Below are 23,562 nucleotides of genomic sequence, written 5' to 3'. Positions count from 1 at the left end.
GGTGTCCAGTTTATGGCAACGGGAGTGGTTTTATATCACAGCTCCCCGGGGTACTAAGTGGGTAGCCGCCCCTGCCTTCCGCTCGGGACCTCCGCCACAACTGGCGTCATGGGTCAACAAGGGGCTGGACTTGGGGCCAGTAAATGATGTGCCGACATTGCAGAGTCGCATCCGAGATCTCCTCGAGAGAGATGTCAGCCTTGTTAAGGTAAGGCAAGTCATGCTAGTTCGTCGAGCCCTGCCTTGCAAACGTCGACCTCTCCGTATGTGGGAGTTCAACCCGGAAGGACCGCGAACCATTCAGCACTTCTTCGGCATGACGCTCGAAGAGATGTACAGATCGTTCTTCGGATCACAAATAGAGTGTCCGGACACCTCCGAGGATGCGAGTCTGAACTGCAATCGTCCAGACACTCAAGTAAGTAATTCCGCGGCCGAACACGTTGTCTTTTAATTTATCACAACATCATTCTGAAAAGTCGCCTTTTGACCAGGACTGGATAAAAAAGGCGAAGATGATCAGGTGTCCGGCCCCCCTTCCCGAAGGCTCACCGGATCATGTACTAGCCAGGATGCTTGAGCTTGCGCCTTATCAAGCGCCATCAGGGGAAGATAAAAGGAGGAACAAAGAAGCCGAGAGCGAGCCTCACTCACTATTCATCCAAACCGGGGGAATTAGTGCCTCCGCGAAGGAGGGTAACCGGGGGGAGAAACTAAAATTCCCTCTCCCCAGGGAAGGAAGAGGACCGCCTCTGAAGACTTGGAAGTAATGGTCTCCAAGCGAGGGAAGAAACCTTTGTCAGAGGGTCCTACCCCGGAGGGCATCCTTACCGTACAATACCCGCAAGGGGACCAGCCCTCCACCGAGTTGTGAGTAAACAAAAGTACTTTCGATAAATATATCCTGCTTCGTTTCTGAGAATGATAACCGAGACATATGTCTTGCAGTCCGGATCGTAGCCCTTCTCGACAGAGTTCATCTTCGGGGGATCTTCTTCCGGAGATGATGGAGAGCGAAACGCCTCCCCATGCCTCCCCGCCTCATGAAGCGGACGACCCTGAGGTGTCGTCACGGAGGGTTTCTCCTGATCCGCCAAGGCCAGAAGGTAACCCTTCGGCCACCCGAAGTCCGGAGTATCCGGTTCCTAAGGAGAGCAACAGGAAGAGTCCGGGACCGTCCGGTGCGCGACCAGACGCACTGATGAATCTTCTGGAGCGAGCGGCTATCCCAGAAGCGCATCGTATGCTAATGGGTACGGTGGTTGAGAGGATTTCATCCGCCAAAAGCGGGTTGCATGAAGCTTTTATGAGCCTGCTGAGAGGCTTTGAGGTGCGCAAAGTAATATATATTTTGACGGTACCGCACACGCTAGGTGTGCCCTATGCAGATAGTAGCCCCTGAGACTCTGGTTGCTGTCGAACAAGACGGCAACTAGAGGATCATAGTCTCATGTAATAACCGTGTTGCCTTTACGTGCAGGCGGCCGAGGGTCCGGTGGCTAGCCGGACCGGTGAATTTGCTGAACTGAAGCGGCAACTTGATGCGGCAGATGCCGACATCATGCTTGTAAACAAGCGGCTTGACGAGGCACAGGGTATGTATTCTCCTATGATCAACACATATTAAGAGGAGCATGATGCTAGTATCTATAATATGCTGTGACTGCAGATGGAGCTGTCGCCGTGGAGACCCTTCGGGCGGAACTTGCCCGGGCCAAGGCACAAGCCAGGAAGAGTGATGCGGCCGCCCTGAAGGCGATCGAAGAGCTAAGGGCCGAACAGGCTGCGCATTGCCAGAGCAAAGAGAAAATAGCCAAGATGGTTGTTGAGCTGAAAGATGCCGCCGGCCGGTATGAGCTTCTTGAAAAGGAAAGCCAAGCGAAGGCGGCGGACCTGAAGGAGGCCATGGAAGCGGCCAAGGAAACCCGCTCGCAAGTCAGAGCGGCGAAGGAGGAACTCCGTCAAGCCGGAGATATCGCGGCTGGGAAGCCCTTTTCATTGTGGACGAGGTTTGGAGAGCCGAAGTATGCCCCTCTGGATAAATTATGGAGTTCTGCAGACGCGTACTTGGATTTAGCAGCGAGTGCCGCTGATGCGACCAAGTTTTTCAAAGATCAGAAAGATCATGTAGTGGAAAGATTGTTCTGGTCACAGTTCAGCACTCCAACGCGTCCGCTGTTGTTAAATGAACAAATGGCCGAGTGGGCCGAGCTCCATAGGTTGTCCGGACTTGCTATGAGGTCAATCGTGGATCTCCTTTGGCCGGAGGGACCGAGGCCGAATAGTTATTTTGGTCTAGTGCAACAATTCCTTGGCGTTGTGCCGCAAATTGATGCTATAAAGAGGTCGGCGTGCATAGAGGGTGCGCGGATGGCTCTTGCCCATGTTAAGACATACTGGGCGGAGATGGAGGCCACCGCTATTGCAACCCGAGGCCCGGCCGCAGTTCAGGTCCCGGCCGAGCACTATTTTGAAGAAGTCCTAGAAGGCGCTCGTGTAATAGAGGCTCAGTGCTTGAAGAGTATCATGTTCAAGTGACATGTATCCCGATTGTAAAAACAATGCTATTAAATTATAAAGGTTGTGTTTATACTTTTTCCTGGAAGTATTATGATGTCTCCTGTGTGGCCGTTTATGTATATATGTATATAACCTGAAAGTTTGCAGTCGTCGGCTTCAGCCCCCACGCATATAATGCGGGGGTGTTCGCAAAAACGCGTATTCACACTTGATCCAACATCTTGGTCCATTAAGGATGCGATAGCGCAGCGAACGAGGCAATCGGACTATATTGCTTTAACGCTTTCACTTAGCCATAGGAGTTTGACGGTGGGACTACTATATAGCCCCTGGTACCTCCGCGCTCATCCGAATACGGGGCGCGTACATACATGACCGGGAAACGGCCCTTCGTTAATGCGGAGGAATCCCGAAGATTCCGCTAAGTCATCGAGTGGTTGACCAGTCTCGCGCTTTATCATGACAGTCAGTTTTCGGCTTTCTCTACTGAGGTGCTCGTCCGGATGAACCAGGGCACAATCGCAGTAGTTCTCCTCGTGCCACCTTAGCCGATAGAGCGGAACGTAAGGTAGCAAAATGCGGGAGCCGGGCAAACCCAACATTTGACCAAAGACATGATTCGGAGCTGATGCATATAAGGCCAAACTCGCGACGCCGAACACTCCCTAAGGTATTCGGTCTTTACAACATATACCGGGCTGAATAACGCCCTTGATAATGATCCCTGAGTGTCCAGGTACGTGCATCATTCTGACGTGGCGAAATGCCAATAACGTCAGCATCGCTCTCGGTTATGCTAAGTATCCGGAGGATGTGAAGCAACAAGAGACAGTAAAAAAGGTTTACGCAGGGTCTTAATCTGAAAAGAAACCTTTGAGCGGAGCCCTGCTGCACGTCTGCGCCTGTGTCTCCGTTGTTCCATATCCTGGAAGGGTGTAGCACGATTACCATCTGTAAAAGAGAAGAACTTAGGTGAAAGTTGTCGTGCGAAAAATTGGTTTTTCTCAATAAACCATTAAAAATCAAGATAAGTAAGGTCGAGCCGAACTGTAGTCCTTTTACATGCGGGAAGCCCCTGGTACCACCTATGAGGGTAAATCCATCGAACCAATCTTAGGTATATTTAAGATGTTACAGCTAGTGATGCGCTGGACTCGTCTAGCCGTGTCCGCGGTCTTGACGACCGATCATTTGTTCTGGTTGGAGGGGCCGTTTAGTGTTCGGCTGCTAAAGCCGCCATGCGTTCTTCCGCGCGTAAGGAACGCTCGATATTTCCGCTAATTGTGATGATGCCACGTGGACTGGGCATCTTAAGCTTAAGAAAAGCGTAATGTGGTACTGCATTAAAACGAGCAAAAGCTGCTCTTCCGAGTAGTGCTTGATAGCCACTTCGGAATGGAGTGATGTCGAAGGTTAACTTTTCGCTTCGGAAGTTGTCGGGAGAACCGAATACAACCTCTAGTACTAGAGAGCCCGTACAGCGGGCCTCTGGGCCTGGTATTACTCCCTTAAAGGTAGTATTACTGTGGTTGAGTCTTGTCGGGTCTATCCCCATTTTGCGGACTGTGTCCTGATATATCAGATTAAGACTACTGCCGCCGTCCATAAGGACTTGTGTGAGATGGTATCCATTGATTATTGGGTCTAGCACCAAGGCAGCCAATCCTCTGTGTCGGATACTTGTCAGGTGATCCCTGCGATCAAAAGTGACCGGGCAGGCCGACCAGGGGTTGAACTTAGGGGTGACGGGCTCTACGGCGCGTGTGTCTCGGAGTGCATGTTTGCTTCTCCTCTTCGTCACGTGAATCATGTTCACTGTTTTGACCTCTGGTGGGAATTTTTTCTGTCCCCCAGTGCTTTGCTGGCGAGGCTCGTCCTCATCTTCACTTGGTGTCTCCCTCCCCTTGTGTTCGGCGTTTAGCTTACCGACCTGCTTGAAGACCCAGCATTCTCCGTGGGTGTGATTTGCAGGTTTATCGGGGGTGCCATGAATCTGACATAATTTGTCTAGAATCTTGTTTAGGCTAGACGGTCCATCTCTGCTGCCTTTGAAAGGCTTTTTCCGCTGACCGGGTCGAGAGCCCCTGAATCCGGCGTTTACCGCCGTGTTGTCTGGGCTGTCTTCGTTATTTCGACGCTTGCTTTTACTGCGTCATGGTTTTCCATTGCCATCCCTGACTTCGGATGTGCCTGGGTCGCTGGTGCCACTACGGGCTAGCCAGCTATCTTCGACCGCGCAAAAGCGGGTCATGAGGCTTGTTAGGGCTGCCATTGTTCTCGGTTTTTCTTGGCCGAGGTGTCTGGCGAGCCATTCGTCTCGGACGCTATGTTTGAAAGCTGCTAAGGCTTCAGCATCCGGGCAGTCGATGATTTGGTTCTTCTTAGTGAGAAATCTGTTCCAAAGCTTTTGGGTTGACTCTCCGGGCTGTTGAATTATATGACTTAAATCGTCTGCATCCGGGGGTCGGACATAGGTCCCTTGAAAATTAGCCCTAAAAGCATCCTCAAGCTCCTCCCAACTTCCAATTGAATTTTCAGGGAGGCTCTTCAGCCAGTGCCAAGCTGGTCCTTTCAGCTTGAGGGGCAAGTACTTGATGGTGTGGAGATCATCTCCGCGAGCCATATGGATATGGAGGATAAAGTCCTCAATCCAGACCCAGGGTCTGTCGTTCCGTCGTACGCCCCTATGTTCACGGGTTTGAATCCTTCTGGAAATTCATGATCCAGCACCCCATTGGTGAAACATAGGGGGTGTGCGGCACCCCTCTATTTGGATGTGTCATGGCGTTCTGACGTTGTAGTGTTCAGTTTTGGTTGTGCGCTGGAGCGCGCTTCCTAGATCCGTAGATGGATCTGGTCACGCCGGCCTTCTGATGCAAGTCCTCACGTGAATCGTGTGTTGACTTCTATGCGGCCTTGTTAGCCGCTCTATCGTGGCCACGAGGTGGTCGATCCGACCGGTCAGCCGTTTTGTTTTTCAGCTGTCTGGGCTCTAAGGCCTCATCATCGAATTCAGGCAATAGCTTGCACTTTGGATAGCTCTTTGTGTGGTAACTACCACCATACTTTTCTTCAGTGTCGAGCACTTTGTTCCATCTACTGTTTAGCATATTCTACGCGGCCTTAAGCCTTTGCTTCTACTTCTTCAGACTCCTCGCGGTGGCGATAAGCCTTCTGCGGAGGTTCTCTTGTTCCAGGTGCCCTTCCGGGATGATGTGTGCATCGTCGTCCGGACTGTTTTCCTCTTCGGAGAGAGGTGGATTAGCTTTATCCTCGGCGTCGCCCTGATCGGACAGCGGCTCCGTACTATGTTCGCCGTTCACTGGCTCATCCTGTTCTGTTGCTGGGTCAATGTGGTCGCCGTTTCCTCTGGAGTCGACCGGGGTGTTATTTTGTCTTGCGCTGTTATCGTTGTTTTTGCCGAGGCGGGATTTGGAGCGACGCCTACGCCGTCGCTTTGGTTGCTTCTGAAGGGAGCTATCCTTCGTTGCATCCTTCTGTTCCTCGTCATTGTTTTCTTTGGGTGTATCCACCATATATATCGTGTGATGAAGTGGCAGTCCAGTGCCCTGTGGGCAGTGGTTCATGTTCGTCTCCCGCATCATCGTCCATACCGTCGATGTCCTCGGAGCCAAAATCGAGCATGTCGGTTAAATCATCGACAGTGGCTACTAAGTGGGTGGTGGGTGGGCAGCGCTTCGTAGTCCGCATCCCAAAATAGCCGGACATAGTTCGGCCAAGGTTCCCCTGAGAAGGAGAGAGACCTTAATGAATTTAGCACATCGCCAAAAGGCGAGTGCTGAAAGATATCCGCGGAGGTAAACTCCATGATTGGTGCCCAATCGGATTCGGCGGGCACGGACGGAGGCGGCTCGGAGCCCATGGCCGGGGATGAATCCAACAGTTCGGCAACACGGGTGGTGAAGTCAGTATTCGGCTCTATCGCCACTGAGTGTGCGGCCTCCGTAGCGGGGTCCATCCACCGTCCTCAGATGGCGCAATTTGTTCCGGATTGAGGGCCGGAGTGGTTGCAGGTGTGATCTCCCGAACACTGTCCGACAGCAGAGCTAGATCATGCTCGTCGTGATTGTGCAGCGCACCTGACATGGGCTCGAATCCGTCGAAGATCAAGTCTCCGCGGATGTCGGCAGTGTAGTTCAAGTTTCCAGACCTGACTTGATGGCCAGGGGCGTAGCTATCGATCTGCTCCAGATGGCCAAGCGAGTTGGCCCGCAGTACGAAGCCGCCGAATACGAAAACCTGTCCGGGGAGGAAAACCTCACCCTGGATTGCATCGTTGCCGATGATCGGAGGAGCCATCTAGCCTTATGATGACGGCACAGTGGAACTCTCAATGAAAGCACCAATGTCGGTGCCAAAACCGGCGGATCTCGGGTAGGGGGTCCCGAACTGTGCGTCTAAGGTGGATGGTAACAGGAGGCTGGGGACACGATGTTTACCCAGGTTCGGGCCCTCTCGATGGAGGTAATACCCTACTTCCTGCTTGATTGATCTTGATGATATGAGTATTACAAGAGTTGATCTACCACGAGATCGTAGAGGCTAAACCCTAGAAGCTAGCCTATGGTATGATTGTTATTGTCCTACCGACTAAACCCTCCGGCTTATATAGACACTGGAGGGGGCTAGGGTTACACAGAGTCGGTTACATGGGAGGAGGTCTACATATCCGTATTGCCAAGCTTGCCTTCCACGCCAAGGAGAGTCCCATCCGGACACGGGACAAAGTCTTCAATCTTGTATCTTCATAGTCCAACAGTCCGGCCAAAGGATATAGTCCGGCTGTCCGAGGACCCCCTAATCCAGGACTCCCTCATATAGCTTCCCCGTTTTATTTATGATATGTTCCTAGAGAAAACAAAGTTGAAAGATGTTAGTAGCAATGATGCGGACTAGGTCCGTGATATGAGGATTATCCTCATTGCTGCACAGAAGTATTATGTCCTTGATGCACCGCTAGGTGACAGAACTATTGCAAGAGCAGATGCAGACGTTATGAACTTTTTGACAAGCTCAGTATGATGACTACTAGATAGTTTAGTGCACCATGCTTTACGGCTTAGAACCGTAACTTCAAAAATGTTTTGAACGCTATGGAGCATATAAGATGTTCCAAGAGTTGAAATTAGTATTTCATACTCATGCCCGTGTCGAGAGGTATGAGACCTCTGACAGTACTTTGCCTACAAGATGGAGGAGAATAGCTCAACCAGTGAGCATGTGCTCAGATTGTCTGGGTACTACAATTGCTTGAATCAAGTGGGAGTTAATCTTCCAGATAAGATAGTAATTGACAAAGTTCTCTAGTCACTATCACCAAGTTACTAGAACTTAGTGATGAACTATAATATGCAAGGGATGACGAAAGTAATTCCCGAGATCTTCGCGATGCTGAAATCGGCGAGAAAGAGCATCAAGTGTTGATGGTTAACAAGACCACTAGTTTCAAGAAAAGGGCAAAGGGATAGAAAGGGAACTTCAAGAGGAATGACAAGCAAGTTGTCACTCCGTGAAGAAACCCAAAGCTAAACTCAAGCCTGAAACTAAGTGCTTCTACTGCAAAGGAAACGGTCACTGGAAGTGGAACTGCCCTAGATACTTGGCGGATAAGAAGGATGGCAAAGTGAACAAAGGTATATTTGATATACATGTTATTGGTGTGTACTTTACTAGTGTTTATAGCAACCCCTCGGTATTTGTTACTGGTTCAGTTGCTAAGAGTAGTAACTCGAAACGGGAGTTGCAAAATAAACAGTGACTAGTTAAGGGCGAGGTGATGATGTGTGTTGGAAGTGATTCCAAGGTTGATAAGATCACCATCGCACACTCCCTTTACCTTTGGGATTAGTGTTGAACCTAAAATAAATGTTATTTGGTGTTTGCGTTGAGCATGAATATGATTGGATCATGTTTTATTGCAATACGGTTATTCATTTAAGTCAAAGAATAATTGTTGTTCTATTTACATGAATAAAACCTTCTATGGTCATACACTCAATATAAATGGTTTATTGAATCTCGATCGTAGTGATACACATATTCATAATATTGAAGCCAAAAGATGCAAAGTTAATAATGACACTGCAACTTATTTGTGGCACTGCCATTTAGGTCATATTGGTGTAAAGCGCGTGAAGAAACTCCATGAGGATGGGTTTTTGGAATCACTTATGAATCACTTGATGCTTGCGAACCATGCCTCATGGGCAAGGTGACTAAGACTCCATTCTCCGGAACAATGGAGCGAGCAACTGAATTATTGGAAATAACACATACTGATGTATGCGGTCCAATGAGTATTGAGGCTTGCGGTGGGTATCGCTATTTTCTAACCTTCACAGATGATTTGAGCAGATATGGTTATATCTACTTAATGAAACATAAGTCTGAAACATTTGAAAAGTTCAAAGAATTTCAGAGTGAAGTAGAAAATCATCGTAACAAGAAAATAAAGTTTCTACGATCTGATCGTCGAGGTGAATATTTGAGTTAGGAGTTTGGTTTTCATTTGAAACAATGTGGAATAAGTTTCGCAACTCACGCCACCTGGAACACCACAGCGTAATGGTGTATCCGAACATGGTAACTGCACTTTACTAGATATGGTGCAATCTATGATGTCTCTTACCGATTTACCACTATCGTTTTGGGGTTATGCCTTAGAGACAGCTGCATTCACGTTAAATAGGGAAACATCTAAATCCGTTGAGATGACACCGTATGAACTCTGGTTTGGCAAGAAACCTAAGCTGTCGTCTCTTAAAGTTTGGGGCGGCGATGCTTATGTGAAAAAGCTTCAACCTGATAAGCTCGAACCCAAATCGGAGAAATACATCTTCATAGGATACCCAAAGGAGACTGTTGGGTACACCTTCTATCAAAGATCCAAAGGCAAGATATTCGTTGCTAAGAATGGATCCATTCTAGAGAAGGAGTTTCTCTCGAAAGAAGTGAGTGGGAGGAAAGTAGAACTTGATGAGGTAGTTGTACCTTCTCTCGAATTGGAAAGTAGCTCATCACAGAAATCAGTTCCAGTGATGCCTACACCAACTAGAGAGGAAGCTAATAATGATAATCATGAAACTTCAGATCAAGTTACTACTGAACCTCGTAGGTCAACCAGAGCATGTTCCGCACCTGAGTGGTACGGTAATCCCGTTCTGGAAGTCATGTTACTAGACCATGATGAACCTACGAACTATGAGGAAGCAATGATGAGCCTAGATTCCGCAAAATGGCTTGAGGCCATGAAATGTGATATGGGATCCATGTACGAGAACAAAGTGTGGACTTTGGTTGACTTGCCTGATGACCGGCAAGCCATTGAGAATAAATGGATTTTCAAGAGGAAGATGGACGTTGATGGTAGTGTTGCTATCTACAAAGCTCAACTTGTCGCGAAAGATTTTCGACAAGTTCAAGGTGTTGACTACGATGAGATTTTCTTACTCGTAGCGATGCTTAAAGTCTGTCCGAATCATGTTAGCAATTGCAGCATTTAATGAAATCTGGCAAATGGATAACAAAACTGCATTCATTAATGGATTTATTAAAGAAGAGTTGTATATGATGCAACCAGAAGGTTTAGTCAATCCTAAAGGTGCTAACAAAATGTGCAAGCTCCATCGATCCATCTATGGACTGGTGCAAGCATCTCAGAGTTTGAATATACGCTTTGATGAGTTGATCAAAGCATATAGTTTTATACAGACTTGCGGTGAAGCCTGTATTTACAAGAAAGTGAGTGGGAGCACTACAGCCTTTCTGACAAGTATATGTGAATGACATATTGTTGATCGGAAATGATGTAGAATTTTCTGGAATGCATAAAAGAGTTTTTTTCAAAAGAAAGACCTCGGTGAAGCTGCTTACATATTGGGCATAAAGATCTATAGAGATAGATCAAGACGCTTGATCAGACTTTCGATGAGTACATACCTTGATAAGATTTTGAAAGAGTTCAAAATGGTTCAGTCAAAGAAGGAGTTCTTCCTGAGTTGTAAGGTATGAAGTTGAGTAAGACTCAAAACCCGACCACGGCAGAAGATAGAGAGAAAATGAAAGTCATTCCCTATGCCTCAGCCATAGGTTCTATAAAGTACGCTATGCTGTGTACCAGACCTATTGTGTACCTTGCCATGAGTTTGACAAAGGGGTACGATAGTGGTCCAGGAGTGGATCACTAGACAACGTTCAAAATTATCCTTAGTGGAATAAGGATATGTTCCTCGGTTATGGAGGTGACAAAAAGTTCATCGTAAAGGGTTACGTCGATGCAAGTTTGGACACTGATCCAGATGACTCTAAGTCTCAATCTGGATACATATTGAAAGTCGGGGCAATTATCTAGAGTAGCTCCGTTCAGAGCATTGTAGACATAGAAATTTGCAAAATACATATGGATCTGAATGTGGCAGACCCGTTGACTAAACTTCTCTCACAAGCAAAACATGATCACACCTTATTACTCTTGGGTGTTAATCACAAAGCAATGTGAACTAGATTATTGACTCTAGTAAACCCTTTGAGTGTTGGTCACATGGCGATGTGAACTATGGGTGTTAATCACATAAAGATGTGAGCTATTGGTGTTAAATCACATGGCGAAGTGAACTAGATTATTGACTCTAGTGCAAGTGGGAGACTGAAGGAAATATGCCCTAGAGGCAATAATAAAGTTATTATTTTATTTCCTTATATCATGATAAATGTTTATTATTCATGCTAGAATTGTATTAACCGGAAACTTGATACATGTGTGGATACATAGACAAAACACTATGTCCCTAGTAAGCCTCTACTAGACTAGCTCGTTAATCAAAGATGGTTAAGTTTCCTAGCCATAGACATGTGTTTTCATTTGATGAACGGGATCACATCATTAGAGAATGATGTGATGGACAAGACCCATCCGTTAGCTTAGCATTATGATCGCTTAGTTTATTGCTATTGCTTTTTTCATGACTTATACATGTTCCTCTTACTATGAGATTATGCAACTCCCGAACACCGGAGGAACACCTTGTGTGCTATCAAACGTCACAACGTAACTGGGTGATTATAAAGATGCTCTACAGGTGTCTCCGATGGTGTTTGTTGAGTTGGCATAGATCGAGATTAGGATTTGTAACTCCGTGTATCGGAGAGGTATCTCTGGGCCCTCTCGGTAATGCACATCACTATGAGCCTTGCAAGCAATGTGACTAATGATTTAGTTGCGGGGTGATGCATTACAGAATGAGTAAACAGACTTGCCGGTAACGATATTGAACTAGGTATGATGATACCGACGATCGAACCTCGGGCAAGTAACATACCGATGACAAAGGGAACAACGTATGTTGTTATGTGGTTTGACCGATAAAGATATTCATAGAATATGTAGGAACCAATATGAGCATCTAGGTTCCGCTTGGTTATTGACCGGAGATGTGTCTCGGTCATGTCTACATAGTTCTCGAACCCGTAGGGTCCGCACGCTTAACGTTCGATGACGATTTGTATTATGAGTTATGTGATTTGATGTACCAAAGTTTGTTTGGAGTCTCGGATGAGATCACGGACATGACGAGGAGTCTCGAAATGGTCGAGACATAAATATTGATATATTGGAAGATCATATTTGGTCGCCGGAATGGTTTCGGGAAGTATCGGATAAGTTTCGGAGTACCGGGAGGTTACTGGAACCCCTCGGGGAAGTAGTGGGCCTTATTGGGCCATAGTGGAAAGGAGAGAAGGGCCACAAGGGGAGGCGGCGCACCCCCCATGGGCTGGTCCCAATTGTACTAGGAGGGGGGCGCCCCCCCCCCTCTCTCTTTCCTTCTCCCCTCTTCCTCCTTCCCCTTCTCCTAGTTGGAATAGGAAAGGGGGGGCGAATCCTACCTGGACCGGGAGTCCAAGTAGGACTCCCCCCCCCCCATGGAGCGCCTCCTCCTAGGCCGGCCTCCTCTTCCCCCCTCCTTTATATACGTGGGAGGGGGCACCCCAAGGGCAGACAAAAGTTTCTCTTAGCCGTGTGCGGTGCCCCCCTCCACAGTTACACACCTCGGTCATATCGTCATAGTGCTTAGGCGAAGCCCTGCGCCGGTAACTTCATCATCACCATCGCCACACCGTCGTGCTGACGGAACTCTCCCTCGGCCTTAATTGGATCAAGAGTACGAGGGACGTCATCAAGTTGAACGTGTGCTGAATGTGGAGGTGCCGTATGTTCGGTGCTTGGATCGGTTGGATCGCGAAGACGTTCGACTACATCAACTGCGTTACTAAACGCTTCCGCTTTTGGTCTACGAGGGTACATGGACACACTCTCCCGTCTTGTTCCTATGCATCTCCTAGATAGATCTTGCGTGATCGTAGGAAATTTTTTGAATTACTGCGTTTCCCAACACTTAATATACTAGATGCATGCTGGATAGGGGTCGATGTGTGGAGTAATAGTAGTACATGCAGGTAGGAGTCGGTCTACTAATCTTGGACGTGATGCCTATATAATGATCATTGCCTAGATATCGTCATAATTATTTGAAGTTCTATCAACTGCCCAACAGTAATTGGTTTACCCGTCGTATGCTATTGTTCTCAAGAGAAGCCACTAGTGAAATCTACGGCCCAGGGTCTCTACTTTATCATATTTTCCTTCAAGATCTATTTTTTTGCTTTTATTTTGAGATCTATTAATCCAAAAACCCCAAAATACCTTGCTGCAATTTATTTTATCTCGCGTTCCCGTGAGATCTATTTATCCAATCTACTACAATTTCATCTATCTTTTTACCCGGGAGGGATTGACAACCCCTCTTTTACGTCGGGTTGCAAGTATTTGTTCTTTGTGTGCATGTACCATTTACATAGTGTTGCGTGGTTCTCCTACTGGTTCGATAACCCTGGTCTCATCACTGAGAGAAATACCTACCATAGATGTGCTGCATCACCCCTTCCTCTTTGGGGAAATACCGACGTAGTTCAAGCCGCATCAAAAGGAATTTCTGGCGCCATTGCCAGGAAGACATCATAAACATTTATTAGGTTCCTAATCACAAATATCATCTCCTTGCAATTTACATTATTTGCCATTTGCCTCTCGTTTTCATCTCCCCCACTTCACAAAAATTTGTCGTTTTATTCGCCCTCTTTTTCGTTCGCCGTTTTCTCGTCAGATCGGTTTTTCTGAGCAATCTTGTTTGCGTAGACACGATGACTCAAGAGAACACCAAGTTGTTGTAGCGATCCGACCTCAGATGGTCAAATCTCTGTGCTTAAGTGTCAATCCTAGATCAGTAATGCTGACACACACAGTACTTGAAGGATTTATAACAGAGTTCAACCACACACTTATTACATCGGATGTCTCAAAGGAGAACTTATTACAATAATATGGCTTAAGGCCATCTAAATAAGATAACAGCGGAAGCTTCGAAGATAAATGAGTCCATCAACTCCAACGGCATAGCTGAGTGCACGACAACGACCTAGCGCACCTTACTCTTCGTCTGAAAACTCTGCAACATGATATGTTGCAGCCCGAAACGGGTCAGGACATGTAATATGCTGGCAAAATAACACTATAGAGCAGTATGAAATAGCTATAACTATATGCATATATGGCTGGTGGAGGCTCTATGGTTATCATTTTGCGTAAAGCCAATTTTTCCCTACAACTAAGGAATATATTTTATTTAACTACAAAGTTTGTTGAAACCATTGAGAGGGTTCCTCCAACTCAATCCCAATTAAACAATATTAACAACCCAACAAATTAAACTATGTAGAGTGATGAGATCAAATCAATAATTCAAGTACCAGATACTCAAGTTGTCCATAACCGGGGAAACGGCTAATCATGATTAGTTTATACACTCTGCAGAGGTTTGCGCACTTTTCCCCACAAGACTCGATCTCCTCCGTTGAATTTCTCGCACTACATGATGTTTGAGAAACGGATGATCGAGACACAGTCTTTCAGAAGCATTAACGCTTTACTCTGGGTAGATAGTACCACCTACATCCCCAACATCTGCTAGCCTACCACTGAAAGAGGTCACGCAACATACTCAACTATGCCAGAGCCCATAATGGCTTGTGGCTGCACACGGAAGTTTCTAGCATGAATAATCTTATGATCCCTTTGAGCCTGGGTGGCGAACCATAGGATGATCACACGGGTACTCCGGGATATCCCAGGACATCTCTGGATTGCTCCAGGTGCCCAGACAACCACTGGGTGCTCCAGGGTGCCTCTACCAATCCACCCAGATTTGAGTTTAAGTAGCCACCTTAAGTTAAACCATTAATAATAACTCTCACATCTGTCATAGATACACTCAACCAATCCACATCTACGAACATACATAAGCACTCAAGCATAAGATGCAAGGGTAAAACTCAAAAGAAAAGATCCAAACTGAAAGTTCAACTAAAGAGCTTTGATTTGCAAAATGAATCAATCAAATCGGAGCTACGAAACTTAAACTACGATCAAAAGAAGATCGAATTCAAATCTGCTTGAAACCAAATTTTAAATTTGTCAAAACCATGTTCAAATTGTTTATCTGGAAAGAGGGGTCCGAGATGAAGATTTTGGCGTTGGTTTCACTGGATTTGGATAAGCGAGCAAAAAGTTACGAGGGTTTGAAGATCAGGGGCTAATCTGCGATAAAAATAATCGTGGATAGGTCCCTGGCCGAAAATAAACGAAAAAAGAAAAAAATCTAATGAACGAGCGTTCGCTAACAGATTGAAACGAACGAATTCGTTCGTTAATAGAAACTAGCGGATGAACGTTCGCTAATTAGCGAACCCTAGAAAACAAAACCGATCTAAAAAGAAAAACCAAAAAAACAAAACGAACCGGCGAACCGGGGCGGTTTATACCGGTTCAAACGGCGGCAGGGTCAACGGCGGCGGCGGCGACTCTGGCGAGGCGGCGGCTCCGACGGTGCAGGGCTGCGGGGAGGGCAGCGGCGGCGGCGCGGGCGGCGGCGACGAGCGGCAACGGCAGCGCGGCTCGGCGACGGTGGTGCAGCGGCGGCTCGGGGTGAGGAGGAGGGGGGCGGGGGTTCGACTTTTAAAGGTCGGGGGACGAGGCGGCGGCGGCGCCCGACTTGGGGAGGGGTCGGGCGGGATGGGGCGCGCTCGGACTCCTCCAGAGTCCAGCGGCTGCACGGCGGCGCGGCGTGGGGAGGCGGTGGCGCGGGCGGGTCGGCCTGCTCGGCTGGGCCTTCGGCCCAGTCGGGCGGGAAGAAGTTTTTTTTTAATAAAACATTTTTCCCGAAGAAAAATCCTAATTAAATATAAAAAATACTAAAAATCCAAAAACAATTTTCACCGTCCAAATAAAATATTTGGAACAAAGTGAACATTTTTCTGGCCTAAATTGCGAATTTTCAAAAATGCATATTTTTCTAATTTCAAATAAAATCCAAATAAAGTATAAATTTGATTTTAAAATTTCTCCTCCAATATTCCTGCCATTTGGAGAAGTCATTTTATCTCCTCTCATTTATTTTTGTTATTGGAAATCATTGGAGAAAATTATTAAAATCAATTTGATCCTCTTTTCAAATTTGAGAAAAATCAAATATGAAAAAAAATATGAAACCTCCAACTCTCTCCTTGGGTCCTTGAGTTGCTTAAGATTTCTAGGATCACAACCAAATTGCAAATAAAATATGATATGCATATGATGACCTATGTATAACATCAAAATTGAAAATTGGGATGTTACAGTTGTCCAATACCAATAATAATGATTTTATTAGCACTCTGATTACTCCTCCCGCCGCTAGTGCGGAATCTTGTGATATTAATGCCGCTTTGTTGAATCTTGTTATGAAAAAACAATTTTCCGATACTCCTAATGAGTATGTCGCATCCCCATATTAACACATTCGTGGAATTATGCGATATGCAAAAGAAAAAAGATGTGGACAATGATATTGTGAAGTTGAAATTATTCCCGTTTTCTTTGCGAGATCGTGCGAAAAATTGGTTTTCTTCTTTGCCTCGCAATAGTATTGATTCTTGGGATAAGTGCAAGGATGTTTTTATTACTAAGTATTTTCCGCCCGCGAAAATTATTTCCCTTAGGACACAAATCATGAAATTTAAGCAACTTGAGCATGAACATGTTGCGTAATCTTGGGAAAGAATGAAATTGATGCTAAGAAATTGTCCTACTTATGGTTTAAATCTTTGGATGATCATACAAAAAATTTATGCGGGATTGAATTTTGTTTCTAGAAATCTTTTAGATTCCTCCATGGGTGGTACCTTTATGGAAATTACTTTGGGTGAAGCTACTAAATTGGTTGATAATATTATGGCAAATTATTCACAATGGCATACCGAAAGAGCTCCTACTAGTAAAAAAGTTAATTCGGTTGAAGAAATAAATTATTTGAGGGAAAAATTATGAAGTTGGTTTCTAATAAAAGTCCTCCTATTGATCTTAATGACGTGCCTTTATCTACTTTGATTGAGAAAAATAGTGATTCTGTAGATGTGAATTTTGTCTCGCGAAACAATTTTAATAACAATGCTTATAGAGGTAATTTTAATCCTAGACCTTTTCCAGGAAATTCCTCTAATAATTATGGTAATTCCTATGGTAATCCTTCTTATAATAATAATAGGCACACCTCTGATCTTGAGAATAATATTAAAGAATTTATCAATGCTCAAAAGAATTTTAATACTATGATAGAAGAAAAGCTGAATAAGATCGATGATATGTCTAGAAGCATTGATAGAATTTCTCATGATGTAGAAAATCTCAAGAAGAAATTTTGTTTGTGCCTAAGGTTGAAGAATCAACTAAAGCTTTATATGCTTCTATGGATGAAAGTAAGAAAAGAACCGCTATGCCTAGAGCTAAAAGAGAATTTTTAGAAAGAGTGTTCTCTAAGGACTGATTTCATAAAAAAATGAAGATCTTAAAGTAATTGGTGTTTATTCTATTGATTCTTTGTTTAGTAAAATTAAAATTGATGATAAAGGGACTGGAGAAGATTCAACTTTAGTTAGAAGGCGTCCCGATAATTTGGAGGGTGAAAATCTTGCTAAATATTTGATAAAAGTGGGTTTGGAGAGGTCAAAACTTTAACTAGTGATGTGCCCACTCTTTTGGATTACAAAGACTTTAATTATGATAATTTCTCTTTGATTGATTGTATTTCTTTGTTACAATCCATGATAAATTCACCCCATGCTTATGAACAAAATAAAGCTTTTACTAAACATATTGTTGATGCTATGATGAAAGCCTTGCAAGAAAAGTTGGAATTAGAGATTTCTATTCCTAGAAAATTACATGATGAATGGGAACCTACTATCAAAGTCAAGAATAAAAATTATGAGTGATTTGCTTTATGTGACTTGGGTGCTAGTGTTTCCACAATTCCGAAATCTTTATGTGATGTGCTTGGTCTTACCAGTATTGAAGAATGTTCTTTAAATTTGCACTTGGCGGATTCTACTATTCAAAAGCCTATGGGAATAATTAATGATGTTCTTATTCTTGCAAATAAGAATTATGTGCCCATAGATTTTATTATTCTTGATATTGATTGTAATCTGTCTTGTCCAATTATACTTGGTAGACCGTTTTTACGTACTATTGGTGCCATCATTGATATGAAAGAAGGCAATATTAAATTTCAATTTCCACTAAGGAAGGGTATGGAACACTTCCCTAGAACAATAATTAAGCCACCATATGATCAATCATGAGGGCATCTTATGGACCTAGAAATAAATATGACAATACTTGAATCTATGCTTTATGCCTAGCTAGGGGCGTAAAACGATAGCGCTTGTTGGGAGGCAACCCAATGAATAAATTTTATTTTTGCCTTTTTCTTTCTGTTATTGAGTATTTGCACAATTATGCATCTGTTATGATTGTGTTTTTTATGTTTTAATTATTGTTTGTGCCAAGCAAAGCATTTGGGATCATGTTGGGTGATAGTTGATTTGATCTTGTTGGAAAACGGAAACTTTTGCGTCCAGTAAAACAATTTTCAAAAATCACAGAATTGACGAAAGCTTCTGAACTTTTTACACAAGATTTATATACAAATTTCCTACATCTTCCTAATTTTTCATAGTTTTTGGAGTTACAGAAGTATACTAAGTTTTCAGATTTCTACAGACCGTTCTGTTTTTGACTGATTTTGTTTTCTTTGCGTTGTGTGCTTATTTTGATGAATCTATGGACTCTATCGGGGGGTATGAGCCATAGCAAAGTTGGAATACAGTAGATATAATGAAAGAATAAAATATGAATGGGTTTTCAATAGTACTTAGAGTAGTGATTTGCTTTGTTATACTAACGGATCTCACGAAGGTTTTGTTGAGTTTTGTGTGATTGAAGTTTTCAAGTTTTGGGTGAGATCATGATGGATGAAGGAATAAGGAGTAAGAAGATCCTAAGCTTGGGGATGCCCATGGAATCCCAAGCTATTATATAAAAGATAAGCAAGAAACTAAGCTTGGGGATGCCCGAGTGGCATCCCCTATTTCTTCTAACGACCATCGGTATTTTACTTGGAACTATATTTTTATTCATCACATATCATGAGTTTTACTTGGAGCGTCTTGTATGATATGAGTATTTTCTTGTTTTTCTTTTAATTTTGTGTCATCTATCCTTGCTGGACACACCTATTTGAGAGAGCCAAAATTATGCTATGACTTGTTAGAATTGCTCTCTATGCTTCACTTAAATCTTTTTTGAGCTATGGAATTGCTCTAGTGCTTCACTTATATCTTTTTGAGCACGGTGTTCTTTAGTATTTTTGAAGAAGTGCTCTCATGCTTCGCTTAGATTTATTTGAGAGTTGGTAAATTTTTTAAAGAAATTCTCTCATGCTTCACTTAAATTATTTTGAGGGAAGAAACTTTTTAGGCTCATGTTCTTCACTTAGATTTGTTTGAGCTATCAAAAGCAACATATGAAATTAGTCCCAAAGTGATAGATATTCAAGAGGGATATAATAAAAACTTTCAAGAAGATCATTGGACAAAATAAACTTGATTCTTTGTAACAATTTTGCTATATGATGATATAATATGTGAGTCATGTTGATGAGTAATTATGCTTTAGTAAGAATATTGGTGTTAAGGTTTGTGATTCCCTATGCAAGCACGAAAGTCAATAGTATGCGATGAAATTACATCCTACTTGTGGTGCATTATACGGTGTTAGTTAGGCTTAATGCTCGCTTAGGAGATTTTTCGTTTCTTGGTTGGATGCTTCTCAATCTTTTGCTAGCCTTCACTTGCACTAAGTGGGATTACTACTTGTGCATCACAAATCCTTAAACCCAGTTTTTGCCACATGAGTCCACTATACCTACCTATATGCGATATTCTTTTGCCGTTCTAAGCAAATTTGTATGTGCCATTTCTAATCTTCAAAATAAATTTCTTTTTGTGTGCTCGTACCGCTCATGAAACAGTAGGGGGTGCCTGATATTTTGCCATGCTAGATGTGTTATTCTCAAGATGAGTGTTTATTCACTTGTCATTGCACGAGAGTACGTCAAAGGTATTAGGGATGCCCAGTCCCGAAATGAAAAATGAATTTACTTTATGTTGTCAAATAATAAATTCCTTGGAAAGTGTTGGTATGGACGATACTCGTGGATTCGGTTAGCCGTGGAATGTGAAAGTATGGTGAAAAAAGGAATAAAATTTATTTTCTGTTTGGGAACCTCCTATGATATATCTAGCATGGAAAGTATTGGGAACTACTCAATCATTTTGTTGACAGGAAAGGCAGCCACCCAAAATATTTTATCTCTATCTTTTTCGCTTTGAGCTCTAGCACCTCTACAAATCCCTACTTCCCTCTGTGAAGGGCCTTTATATTTACTTAATGCAATCTTTATTTTGAGTCTCCATCTTCTCTTATAAAGCACCAACTAAGGGGCACTATGATCGTACTTGAGCATTGGGTGTAGCTAATATGCGAGTGTGTTTCATTAAATGGATCAATGATTGAGCATAATGCGCTAGGGATAACTTGCTTTAGTGTTGATATTTTGAAAGACATGGTTGCTTGTTGATATGCTTGAGTATTGACATCTTCATGTCAAAACTAGACTATTGTTTTGAATCATATAAAATTCCAAATGTCCATGCTACAAAGAAAAGAATATGGGATGAACATGTTAGGCAACATTCCACATCAAAATTCTGTTTTTTATCATTTACCTACTCGAGGACAAGTAGGAATTAAGCTTGGGGATGCTGATACGTCTCCAACGTATCTATAATTTTTGATTGTTCCATGCTGTTGTATTATCATTCTTGGATGTTTTACAATCATTTTATAACAACTTTATATCGTTTTTTGGGACTAACCTATTGACATAGTGCCCAGTGCCAGTTGCTGTTTTTTGCTTGTTTTTTACTTCGCAGAAAATCAATACCAAACGGAGTCTAAATCTAGCAAAACTTTTTGGTGATTTTTTTCCAGACCAGAAGACACACGATGGGCCAAGGAAGTACCAGAGGGGGGTTCTCAGGGGAGCACAACCCACCTGGGCGCGCCTAGGGGCCTAGGCGTGCCCTGGTGGGTTGTGCCCACCTCGGCTGCCTCCCGCACCGCCTCTTTGCTCTATAAATACCCTGAAATTCCAAAAACCCTAGGGGAGTCGACGAAACACAATTCCAGCCGCCGCAAGTTCCAGAAACCACAAATCCAATCAAGAAACCATCGCGGAGGGGTTCATCATCCTCATTGGTGCCTCTCCGATGATGAGTGAGTAGTTCATTGTAGACCTACGGGTACGTAGTTAGTAGCTAGATAGCTTCATCTCTCTCTCTTTTGATTCTCAATACTATGGTCTCTCGGAGATCTATTTGATGTAACTCTTTTGTGGTGTGTTTGTTAGGATCTGATGAACTTTGAGTTTATGATCAGATCTATTTTGTCCATGAAAGTTATTTGAGTTGTGATCTCTTATATGCATGATTACTTATAGCCTCGTATTTCTTCTTCGAATCTTTGGTTTAGTTAGGCCGACTAGATCGATTTTTCTTGCCATGGGAAGAGGTGCTTTGTGATGGGTTCGATCTTACGGTTCTCATTCCCAGTGACAGAAGGGGACATGACATGTATATATCGTTGCTATTAAGGATAACAAGATGGGGTCTATTCCTACATGAATAGATCTTGTCTACATCATGTCATCATTCTTATTGCATTACTCCGGTTCTCCATGAACTTAATACACTAGATGCATATTGGATAGCGGTCGATGTGTGGAGTAATAGTAATAGATGCAGGCAGGAGTCGGTCTACTAATCCTGGACGTGATGCCTATATAATAATCATTGCCTAGATATCGTCATAATTATTTGAAGTTCTATCAATTGCCCAATAGTAATTTGTTTACCCGTCGTATGCTATTTTTCCCGAGAGAAGCCACTAGTGAAATCTACGGCCCCTGGGCCTCTACTTTATCATATTTGCCTTCAAGATCTATTTTTATTTTTAGTTTTATTTTCAGATCTATTAATCCAAAAACTCAAAAATACCTTGCTGCAATTTATTGTTATTTATTTTATCTCGCACTCCCGCGAGATCTATTTATCCGATCTACTACAATTTTATCTATCTTTTTACCCGGGAGGGATTGACAACCCCTCTTTTACGTCGGGTTGCAAGTATTTGTTCTTTGTGTTCAGGTACCGTTCATACAAGCCAAACTTAGCTTTGCATCTAGTGTGATACGGAATAGGAAGTGGCATATATAGACCATGGGATTGAGCTTTAGACTTAGCTTTGCAACATGTAGAACATGGGTTGGTGTAGCGAGAGACATCGCAGAACATCTTGGGCCAAAAATAGTTCTTGGAGAGCATAGCAAACGTCTTGTCGCGTCAAAAGTGTCCCATAAGTCCTCCTCCATGAGCCTCTTGCAAAAGTAACAAACGAAGAGAAGACTCAGGAATACAAAGCTTGTTGGCTCTCATTAGATAATCGTCCTTGATGTAATATCGTTCCCAAGATGTATGCATCAAACATTTGGCATAAGGAATAGCAAAAGTAGGATCATGCACATACAAGTCTTTTATGTGCTCAAATCCAATGACATTCAATTGAAGTTGAGTTACAAGCATGCATTTACGGGAAAGAGTATCGGCCACAACATTTTTCCTTACCTTTGATGTACTTGATAACATAAGGAAAGGACTCAATGAACTCACTCCATTTGGCATGTCGCTTATTCAATTTCATGATCCGTATGGATGACAAATTCATGAGGGCGAAGGTAATGTTCCCACACATGCAAGACTCTCACTAAAGCATATAATTCTTTGTCATAAACGGGGTAGTTAAGTTGTGCTCTTGAAAGTTTCTCACTAAAGTAAGCTATGGAGCACTTCTCTTGCATTAACACACCTCCTATGCCGTTACCACTAGCATCACAATGAACTTCAAAAGTTTTATCAAAGTTGGGTAATGCAAGCAATGGAGCATGTGTAAGCAAATTCTTAAGCTCATGAAATGCGGTATCTTGGGATGGTCCCCAAACAAAAGGTGCATTCTTCTTACTCAAGGCATGCAAAGGTGATGCAATAGTGCTAAAGTCATTAACGAATCTACGATAGAAACCGACTAAGCCAAGGAAACTTCACACTTGTTGCAAGTTGGTTGGTTGTGGCCAAGTTTTAATAGCATCAATTTTAGCTTCACGACATGAACACCCTTAGATGACACAACAAAACCCAAGAAAAGAAGCTTGTCAGCACCAAATGTGCACTTCTCCATATTAGCATAAAGGCGCTCTTTCCGAAGAGTTTGCAAAACGGTTCTGAGATGGGTGACATGATCTTCTAGAGATTCGCTAAACACAAGAATATCGTCAAAGTAGACCACAACAAATACGCCAATGTAGGGGCGAAGAACATAATGCATCACACACATGAAAGTGCCAGGTGCTTCAGATAAGCCCATAGGAATGGCCAACCATTCATACAAGCCAAACTTGGTTTTGAAAGCGGTTTTCC

Source organism: Triticum aestivum, chromosome 2D (genome assembly GCF_018294505.1).
Source record: "Triticum aestivum cultivar Chinese Spring chromosome 2D, IWGSC CS RefSeq v2.1, whole genome shotgun sequence".
Taxonomy (NCBI): Eukaryota; Viridiplantae; Streptophyta; class Magnoliopsida; order Poales; family Poaceae; genus Triticum; species Triticum aestivum.
Note: the sequence above shows the minus strand (reverse complement) of the source record.